This window comes from Onychostruthus taczanowskii, unplaced genomic scaffold (genome assembly GCF_017590055.1).
Source record: "Onychostruthus taczanowskii isolate IOZ18803 unplaced genomic scaffold, ASM1759005v1 scaffold1, whole genome shotgun sequence".
Classification (NCBI taxonomy): domain Eukaryota; kingdom Metazoa; phylum Chordata; class Aves; order Passeriformes; family Passeridae; genus Onychostruthus; species Onychostruthus taczanowskii.
The window spans coordinates 24,584,039-24,594,635 of record NW_024496525.1 but is presented as its reverse complement, the minus strand read 5'-3'; the positions used below and the strand labels follow the sequence as shown (position 1 = coordinate 24,594,635).

The 10,597-nt window shown below is 39.9% G+C and overlaps 1 protein-coding gene across 5 annotated transcripts in view; it reads left to right on the top strand.

The window, feature by feature from the left end:
• Positions 1-10,597, top strand: part of TTC7B (tetratricopeptide repeat domain 7B) — a 120,460-nt gene that overhangs the window by 359 nt on the left and 109,504 nt on the right. Inside the window, exons 2-3 of one of the 5 annotated variants that reach the window (XM_041399946.1) lie at positions 5,444-5,569; positions 5,889-5,949. The exons of 3 other annotated variants lie outside the window; for them this stretch is intronic. The gene's annotated coding sequence lies outside the window, so the exon portion shown is untranslated. The remainder of the gene's footprint in view (positions 1-5,443; positions 5,570-5,888; positions 5,950-10,597) is intronic. One more of the 5 variants, XM_041399953.1, reaches the window with a different exon arrangement.

Sequence of the window (10,597 nt, the reverse complement as noted above, 5' to 3'; positions counted from 1 at the left end):
GGAGCCGCCCTGGGCCCGGCCCCGGCCGGAGGCTCCGCGCACATCGCCCGCGGAGCGCCCGCGGAGCCGGGCCGGCAGCGCGGCCCTGTGCGTTCCCGCCCCGGGCGCGGAGCTGCCCGGTGTTTATCACGAGCGCTGCAGTTTGCAGGCGCACATGCTGACAGTGTGCATACAGCCCGAAATGTCCTTCTGCCTTCTGTGACTGCCAGAGGGTCTGTGCACAGCGTGCTCTGTGAAGGCTGCCGTCCTTTCTCTTAATAACAACCCTCAGCAATATAGTGCAGCTCCATTTATTTTGTTGTAAACATTACGAATATTTTGGTTGTTCTCTTAATTCTTATGTCACAAACTTCTATATGTTTAGCTGAAGGAGGTGAAAAGCAGTCCTTCATTCTGAGGCATGAAAGTATGTAATGAATGAGGGAGATACAGGGAAGTTCTCTTTGGCATGGATGCCCTGGCTCTGTGTGAGAAAAATTATGGGGATAGTGTGTGCCTCTCTGGGCTCACTCATGTGCTTGAGGTGGACCTGGGGGTATTTTCAGAGAGCAGTCAAGTCTGTGAAGACAGAACTTGGGGTGAATTCAGAGGTGGTAAGTTAACAGAGAGGATGAGAGATGATAACATTGACATCACTGGAAGTTTGTTGTGAAAGTGATAGCTTTGCGTGTTTAGATAGGGAAGAAAACTGCATGATTCAGCCCTGTAGAAATACAAATAAAAGAGGAAAAGCCTGACTCAAGAGAAAATAATTTAAGAGTAAATGGGTAGTAGATAACATTTATATGTGTTTGCCTTAAAAACAACTGAGTGGTGTTCCTGACCCTGGTGTTATGCTAACTAAAAATAAACATGAGTGAAAAGATGGAAGGTATGTTTAGTCTCAGGACATGCATCACTGAGTGATAGACTATGAGCTAGTCAGAGATCACTTCAAGCAAAGGCAAATATGTTTTTGCTGTCTAGTTGGGAAGCACAATCTTCATAGTTTCAAGATGTACTTGGATATTTCAGGCAGGCAGAGAGAGCTAGGCAGATGTTATTGACAGTTTGACTTAAATTTCTCTAACTAGGTATGTTTTACCTAGCTGAAGCATATCAAGTTAAGATTATGCAAGTGGTTTTCCTGTGAAGGCATCTTCTAGATTCTGTACCAGTCAAAATACAAATTATTGAAGCATTTCCTGATCTTTAAAACATGGGAGAGTATCATATGCAGCTTTTATCTCTTTTTGACAGCACATGAAGTCAATGTGCATGACTTCCAAGCCAGGCTAACTGAGAACATGAACAGGAAATTAACTGATCATATGGGACTGTTCTTCTGTTTTGGAGCAACACAGTTTATTTAATGAAATGCCTTCACCTGCTGTTGAGAGTGTGGAAAACTAGAAGTTTGTGTTCCAAATCCTGGTGTACCTAACAGGTTGCAGGCCAAGGTTATCAGCTAGTGAGACTACCAAGGAGAGGCAGTGCCTCTGTTCCACCCATGAAAAGAGATGTGAACTGAAAGGCACTCTGATGCATATCCCTGTTGTTACTTAATCTGAAGCAATTAACTTAAAAGTTCAGTACCCTGAACTTTACTGCATCCTTCTGTACTGATGTTCAGTTTTGACTTGGGAATGGATAACAAAAATCTGGTTTTTGGCTGAATATGTAACAATATGTCATAGGAATGATTTAAAAGCATGGGGAGGAGGGAAAGAGAAGAGGATCTTTATTCTAACCATGTATTGGTGTGTAGGGAATTGGCTTCAACTCCTGAATGCTGGAGCATTTTAACAGAGGATATCAGCATTGCTAGGAGTAGTGTTTATTGCTCTTTGAACACAGATGGGAATGAATCCTTTTGGGAAGCTCTTGTAATCGCTTCAGTCTTGCACTGTTGCAAAAGAATAGACTTATTTTACTAGGACTCAGTTACAGCTCCTTTTTGGAATTGGGATGAGACAACTTGATAAAAAAATTTAATGGTCCAAGTTGTTATTTGGGCTGTTTTACATTGGCAAATTCCCATCTCTTGAAGCTTGCAGCCTAAATAAGATGCAGGAAGAAACAGCAATGACAGCTCCCAGGCCAAAGGTCTGTGTGAATACACAAGGCAATACTATGTACTTCTGATGAAATGCAGCACTTGAGAGGTGCAGAATTTTGAGTGGACTTGATTATTGTATTGTTTATTCTGTTTAGTTCTGCTCATGGATCCTATCTATTCCATAACAGAAGTCTGTGTATAAAACCTGGCGGTGGATCAAATATAAATCACAGTTTTGGTAGGGTTTTGGATGCATAAAAATGACCCTAGAACAAATTTCTGTGTCTGATTGATGGCACTTGAAAGGTTTTCTGGGCTTGCTGTACTTTAAGTAAAAGAGAGAAGAGAAATATTGATTAATTGCTATTCTGTATGTAATAGACACAATTTGGGTCGCAGAAAATGTATATCCTGTGTAAAGCCTGTGACTTGCATTGCTTTTCACAATGGATAAATGGATGGATGCAAAAAGGGTCTTTAACCTGACTGAGCTTTTGTTAGCCACTTAGCCTGTTTGTATCATATTTCTCTACTTCAGAATCAGGACTTGTAGCAGTAATGAGATTCATGCCATGTAACACAAATCATCGTCTGAGCTCTTGCTTTATCAGCATTCTGCTAAAAGATTGGGTTAGAACTGTTATGTGCAGGGTGCTGAGTTAGCCTTGGCTAACAGCACATGCCCACCCAGCTGCTCAGTGTCTCCCTTTCCTTAGGGGGACAGGGGCAAAAGGTAGAGTAAGATTGTAGCTTGAAATAAAGACAGGAAGATCACTTGCTAGTTCTGGGCAAGATAGTCTTGATTTGGAGAACTGAATTTAATTTGTTGCTGGTTAAAATATAGTCAGATACTAAGACAGAAAGACAGACATGAAAGTAACACTTTTCTCTCCCCTTGCCCAGGCTGAACTTCACTCCTGTGCCCCTCGCCGCGTGGTGCAGGGGGCAAAGGGGTTGTGGTGCGAGATAGATTCTTTTTGCCTCTCCTTCCTTCTCACGTTTTTCCTCTGCTCTGCATAAGCTCCCCACTGACAGTGGTCCTGCTTTGGAACAGGCTCTCCATGCGCTGCAGTTCCTTCAGGGCTTATCCACCTGGCTTGGGTCCTCCCTGGCACTGGAGCACCTCTGTCCCTCTCCTTCTCTGACCTTGATGTTGTGTTTTTCTGCTGTTTCTCACTCCTTTTGTTCTCTTTTATTTTGTTCTGTGTCATTTTCTGCCCTTTCTTAAACACACTTTCCCAGAGGTGTTGTCACTTGTGTGGAGGGGCTCAGCTCTTCTGGCTGCTGGAACCAGCTGGGCCTGGGGCAGGGCAACCCCTGGCCTTTTCCCCCCGGAGCTGCTCCTGCAGCCCCTCTGCTGCCAGCACCTTGCTGGTTATAACCAGTACAGCGGGATTTTCAACAACTGTAGCAGCTGGCAAAGAAATCATGGTGCTGCCCTGAAGGTCACAAAGATGCAGTCCTTGGATAGTCTGTAGCCTGTTCAGTGCCATCCTCGCTGTTCGGTGTTCACATCCTGAGTATCACCTCTTGAATGGAATTGAGAAAAACCCCAAGTTGTTAGAAATAAAATCTTAGAGCAGTTTTCACTAATGAAACTTTGTGAGTGCTCCCAACTAGTTTAACTAACTTTAAAAAGTTCCTTCTGAAAAAGTGAACTGAAGAAATTTTCATTCCTGATTGAATTTTGTCTAACATTGCAAATGAACCACATCATGGTGAAGCATGGTCATGACAGTTAGTGGATGCTTTGAGTACATAATTGCTTGCTCAAAGAATATTGGAAGAGGTTAAAATACTAAATGCTGAATATCTGAAACTAATATGAATGTATTTTGAAGTGCTCCCAGAAATGAGAAACACAATTGGAAGCTAACAATCACATTGCAAAGCTGATTGCGAAGCCATAATTGTATTTTTGATGAAACAGTAGCATCTCACAGGAAGTGTCTACAATGGCATTCAGTATGAAGGTAGTATCTGCTCAGGGCATTTTCAGGACATCAATATTCTGGTGTTTTCTTTCCTTCCTTTGGAAACAAAGTGAGGAAATCTTAGGCTGGTTCAGTAGCCAGCTGAATGGATAAAATAAAGGATCCATGAATTTCCATGGGTGTTTCCGGCCATTCATTGTTGCTGTAATTGGAACGTGACCTTGCTCGAGTTCAGTGAGATGTATGGCTCTGTCTGGAAAAGCACTGAGGGGGCGAATTTTTATAGTTCAGACAAAGTAGAATGGTGTAGATCTGTAGAAACCTTAGCCAATGTGAAATATTGCTTTACTGTGGGGAGAGAATGCATGCCCAGGAAGTTCACAGATCTATATGCTACCAAGAGCATTGTGATATTGCCGTGAAAATAGAACCTTACCTACAAGTATCAAGTTTGCTCATGGAAATACACCAACATGGTAACACAATGGTATTTTTACCTAGTGAATTTCTTACTACTTTTGCTATCCCATTTCTAGGATCCATGAATTTCCATGGGTGTTTCCGGCCATTCATTGTTGCTGTAATTGGAACGTGACCTTGCTCGAGTTCAGTGAGATGTATGGCTCTGTCTGGAAAAGCACTGAGGGGGCGAATTTTTATAGTTCAGACAAAGTAGAATGGTGTAGATCTGTAGAAACCTTAGCCAATGTGAAATATTGCTTTACTGTGGGGAGAGAATGCATGCCCAGGAAGTTCACAGATCTATATGCTACCAAGAGCATTGTGATATTGCCGTGAAAATAGAACCTTACCTACAAGTATCAAGTTTGCTCATGGAAATACACCAACATGGTAACACAATGGTATTTTTACCTAGTGAATTTCTTGCTACTTTTGCTATCCCATTTCTGTTTGGTTTATCTTGTCTGGGATCTCTTCTCTGACTGCCTTTCCTCTCAGCACCTTGTTTCTGTAGTCTCCTGTTAGACCTAGCCTCACATTTAGCCTGGCAGAGTAATGGAACAAAGAGGAGTTAGGAGCAGAGTAGCAAACCCAAAGGATTATGAATTATTTTACATGTCTGATTTTGTTTGTCACCTTCTATGCTGATCCCTTATCTTGATATAAGTAGGACCTAAAAATAGAAACTTACCAGTTTTCATCTGTTTTGCAGTCTTGTGAAATACAAGACCTCAGATGTATGGTTAAAGCTTATCCTCAGAATAAACAAGGGATTTCTAAACCTCTTAGGACTCATGCCCTACTTAGGAGGTGTTTACCAAATTTGTTTGGTTTTATACATAGAGTTTGTAGTGTGATTTGTATATGCAAAGCTTTCCTAAGAGAGTGACATCTCTACCAGAAAAGTTTGCAGACCATGTGACGTGCCTTTTTGCATGTCCACCACAGTAGAAGTGGAGGACTCTCTTAATTTGTTATCTTCTTTGTTTTCCTCCTATTGCATTTACAGAACAAGATTGCTAAGGACAGACATTTTTCTGAATGAAGAGCAAAGATGGTGACAGTCCTTAGATGTGTTGTCTTTTTTTTGACTGACAGCTTTGTTTCTTCAGATAGCCAGGGGTGTTACAACAGTGTAAGTGATGATGTGGATCGTCAGCTTGTACTCACACTGCATGTTCATCTGGAAGAGAAAATGCTAGCGTGTGATTTCACAAGTAACCAAGCTGGTCTAACACCTCGCTGCTATTATGTAGAGTATTCTTTCTTCCTGCCTTTAATCAAGCTGCTGCTTCTCTGTGCAGCTTCTCCTGGTTATGTGTTCCTGACCTCTCCCTTGTGTTGATGAGCGCCAGAGGTGGGAATTACTGTGCTTGGCCAGCAGAAAACTCTGTGCTTCTTGTTCTGGGGCCTACTGTGTTTGCTGGCTTGCCAAGCTCATTTGCCTCCCACAGGGTTCTGAGTAACGTAACAGCTGGTGGAAGGAACAGTAGCAGCAGCCAGTGGAGGGCAAAGGTGAGGGGAACTCTGAGGAAGCATGTAGTTGGTCTTAGTGGAATGAAAGAAGCATTTTGGATATTTGGGGCTTATAACTGATTACATTTACAATGATATTTCTATATATTATGAATGTAATTATTTTAGAAATTGGATGTCTCATGTAGTAATGTTAGGTTAATTGCACTTTTGCCTTGTTTAAAAGTTACAAGAAATGGTAGCCAGATTTATCCATTAATAGATACTGGTATATATCTGTATTATAGCTGCTCTCAGTTCCTTTAAACTAACTTCAAGGTTTAAAGGTTAGGATTAACTTTTCTATAAGGAAATAAATTCATTAGCATAAACTCAGGATCATTGATACCACTTTTGTTTGGGTTTGATTTGCATGGTAGTAAAGAAGGGGGCAGAAGGTCCTTAACTTACCAAATATGAGCCATTCTCCTTCTCTACCAAATCTGGGTCATTCCTCCTCCCCGCAAATCTGTCTTTCTAAGAATAAAATCTTAGAATTTAGTGGTTCAGTTCTTCACAGCTTTTTCTGCTCTGAATACTGTTTAATTTGAGCTGATAAGGAGTGGCTGAAGATAATAACTTTGTAAAAAGCAAAGTAATAACTTTGTATAAAGCAAAGTGGCAGGATGCTGAGATAAGTTGGATGAAGTAAGGATGTCTGGCTAATAGTGTGAGCTCGGTAGCCAGACCTTTAATAATTGGAGAGCATTTGATCTGTGCTCCAGGCTGTGGAGGGAGATGCTGAATTTGGGCATTTCTCTGGTGTTAGCAAATGTGTGGCAGAATGCATAGTGGCAGTTTTCAGTAGCTGCTCTGAGCAGCGATGTTATCAGCTACTCTGGAGTTACTTCAGGAGGTGTTGCATGAATTTCTGCAAGTTCCCACCCCACTGATGACCTGTGTGGGATTGGTATGATTTCACTCAGAGTTTGCATGCATAAGCTGAAATCCTTTACTATAATCTCATATTATCTGGAGTCGTAAACTGTGCTTCTTTAACAAAAAATGGGTTGAAAATACATTTTATTTCTAGAATTTTGAATGCAGCTCACCTGAAACCAATAACTTGGTTTATCTCCATAAAACTTTTGGACAGGCAACCAAGATATGAAAACAACAGCTTGCAGGCCCTCCCATACTTTTCTGCAGTTAATTATATGAACAAGTTGTAGCTCATCTTTTAAGTGTGCCTTATCTCGGACTCAGATTTGCGTGGGCTTAGCTTGCAGCTACACTTCTGTTTTTCTTTTTACTATTTAATTGCAGTCTCTTTACTTTAATGGGAAGAAAATGGTGTCCATTAATCAAGGCTTTAATGGGACTGCATTAGAGCTGGGTTTAAGGAAAGACAGAATAGGGACCTATTGTTTTTAGAACAGCTGGTAAATAAAAACAAAACAAACAAAAAACCACCACGAAAAATGAGCCCCACCGAAACACCAACCAACCAAGTTGCCAAAAGGTGCTTTCTGTCTTAACACTGGTAGTTATATACCTGAGGCAATTGTCTCTAAGACTGACAAATGTAGGGTTCTGTCTTTCAAGAATTTACTTGAGGTTTCCAAGGTGGACCTGTGTGGCTGTGGGTTTTTGGAAAGCTAGGAGGAGAAGATTGGAAATGGTAGAGAACTGCAAGATCTTGCCTTCTGGGGAACAGAGGCTTGTCTATGTGCTTTCATCTGCGCTTTGGGTCACCCCAAAGATCAAAAATCTCTTTTCTGACCTGGCAGTTAATTTGTGATTTTGTTTTTTGTCAGTCATTTTCTTTATCTTTTTGTGACAACAAAAGTTGGATTCCATTGTCATCATCTCTCAAATTTGCACTGTGCTGCAATATAGCTGTTTGGTAGAGAATGGACAAGAGCCACTGTCCTTATGACATGGCTTGGTTTTTGCCTTCCATCTAATTGTCTCTAGTATTTTAGTGTTGTTAGTAGCAACAGGAAAACTGTTTTGTCCTTTGAGAAATAAATCGTGGCAAGAAGCAAGATTGGAATGAATTCCTAGCTATCAGAGCATGTGCTTTTCCTGTTCTCCCAGTCATTCCTTGATCTTTGTAACCTAAACAAAACATAGATGGGAAGAAGCTAAATTTTGATTGTTGTTCCTCAGTGTGGTTGATAGAATTGTTTCCAGTTAAACACTCAAAGATGATGGTGGTCCTGTTTCCCACACTTTGTGTTCCCAGTCTTGGGTTTGACACGCATTCTTATTTCTTGGTTTTACATTGCATTTGACTGAAGGGGCCAAGTTTTATTCAACTGTAAACCTTTCAATACTGTAGATGATACATTGTGACTTCCCTTGCTTGATTATTTACTGTTTTGATGACCTTAACATTTCACAAAATTTGGTGAGCTTGAATATAAAAAAAATCATTTGAAACAGTTTTCTGTTCTTAATATGTGTCATCATAAAATAAATTTCAGTAGTAGTGGTACTTTGAAAGTAAATTTGCCTATGCATAAATAGATTGGAAAGCCTATAATATTTTTCTTCAAAGCAAGTTTTGGCTGTCAGGCAGGAAAATTGTGTCCATACTATACAGCTGCACAGTAAAAAGGTGCCATGCCCACTGTGTACTTAAGAGGAAGAAATGAATGACTGTATATAATTAAAGGTGTTTGTGAGTAAAATCAAATTTCTTTGAACAGCTGACTCTGTGTTTTCTGCTTCTGGTTTTATATGTGTGACATCTGCATCAGTGTGAAACCTTTCTACCAGTAGTGCTTGTTGGGCTGCACGTATTCTCTGGATACTTTTCTGCTGTCTCCAGACACCTGGCTGGACAGGATCCTGGGCAACCAGCTCTAGTTCATCTTGCTTGGATTAGGGGTATTGGACTGGATGATATCCAGAGGTCCCTTCCAAACTCAGCCATTCTCTGATGCTGTGAATTCTTGCTAATAAGTAGTCAATGATGGAATCATAAATGACATCTCTGTGTATATGTATATTGTTTTTCTTGTTTTTAATAGAAACCTTGTAGAAATCTAAGAATAGTTTCAGCATTCATTTTGATTTAAGTAGCTCCTGGTCCAAATTTACTGGGTGCTGAGCACAAAGTTGAATGGCTACTTGGAGACTTGTACTGACATTCCTCTTCAAGCTAATGCTCTTACTCATAGTTTGATACATTGTGAACAAAACAATGTCTGCTTTAAGTTCATAGTCAATTTGTTCCTGGGTGAAAACCCATGTGTTTCATGATTTTTCTGCCAGATGAATAGGAAATCACTTCTGGATCCAGGATTTCTAGATCCTCCTCTGGAAAGAAGCTCAATTTTTAAGTGGCCTTCTTAATAACTGTTCTGTGGGAGGCTACAAAATTTTTCTTGTTTTCAAGAAAACCTTGTTTCTAAACAAGGTTTAGAGTAATTGACCTGTTTGGGATCCTTCTTGCTGCATACCACGCCTAGATAAAATTTCTTAGCGTTGTTGTTGTTGGTTTTGGGGTTTTTTTTTTTTTTTTTTTTTTTTGGTTTTTGTTTTTTTTTTTTTGGTTTTTGTTTTTTTTTTTTTGGTTTTTGTTTTTTTTTTTTTGGTTTTTGTTTTTTGTTTTTGTATTTGGGTACAATGATATTCCAAAATGTTAGAGGGAAAAATCATAATAAAACACTGCAGCATGCAACCCTTCAGGTACTCTGAGCTTTCAGTTTTACCTTTAGAGATTAAGAATTTTAGGGATTGAGTAGGAATAGTTTCTTTTCTCAGTCCCAAACTAGCTTCCCTCTGGGAAGGCTCGAAGCACCAGAAGGGAGTTTGCAAAGCAAAACTCAGCTTCCTGGAATTCTGCACATCAACATCAATGTATGGTCTCTTTAGGATTCTGGAAATCTCATACTTGCCCTCTTTACCTCTTGTCCCTTCCCTATCCTGATTTTTTTTTTAATTTTGCCTTTTTTTTTTTTTTATAGTCCTGAGTTAGGACTTCAGTTTTTCATCTTTTTTTTTCTTTCTGGGCTCCAGGACAGAGCAGTTGAAACAGCAGCAACATCTTTATTTCTACAATTCCATGCTTCATCTCATTAATCTCACCTGATGCAGTGTCTTCATTTGAGACTAATGATAACCATGATCTTTAAACTTCATTGCATTTGGACAGTTGGGCTCTTAATTTAAGAGTCTAAAATAAGTTACCTGAAATATTTTAAGATTTTGGTGAATAGAGGGTGAAATGATACAACATAGGATATAACATGCTTCTAGATTTATCTGCTGCCTACAAGGAAAGATTAAAGTTTGTTTGGTGAGTCAGATTCTGTAGGTATTTTGCTCTGTATTTTTTATTCCTAAATACATCCTACTCAAATTCAGATCCCCGGGGCCTGAGTCTCAGGTTGAGCCTCTTTGCTTAAATCATTGTGGTAGGAGATTTTATCCTAATTGTGCACTATTTTTCTTGCAGCTGTGTAATTCAGAGGAAAGGGAAATGAAATACTAAAAACATTTATTTTAATCTATGGTATTCGGCATATAAGGAAGGAGTGCTTTTCTGCATAGTCTTTCTTGCTGTAGATGTTGAGCTGTTGAGGGAGGTTCCATAAATAACATGTTAAGTATTGTTAGCACAGGATCTTGTGTATTCTTGCCAGTGTACCACATCAGCATGATATGGATGTTTAATTGCAGAGAAACATCTGGTGCA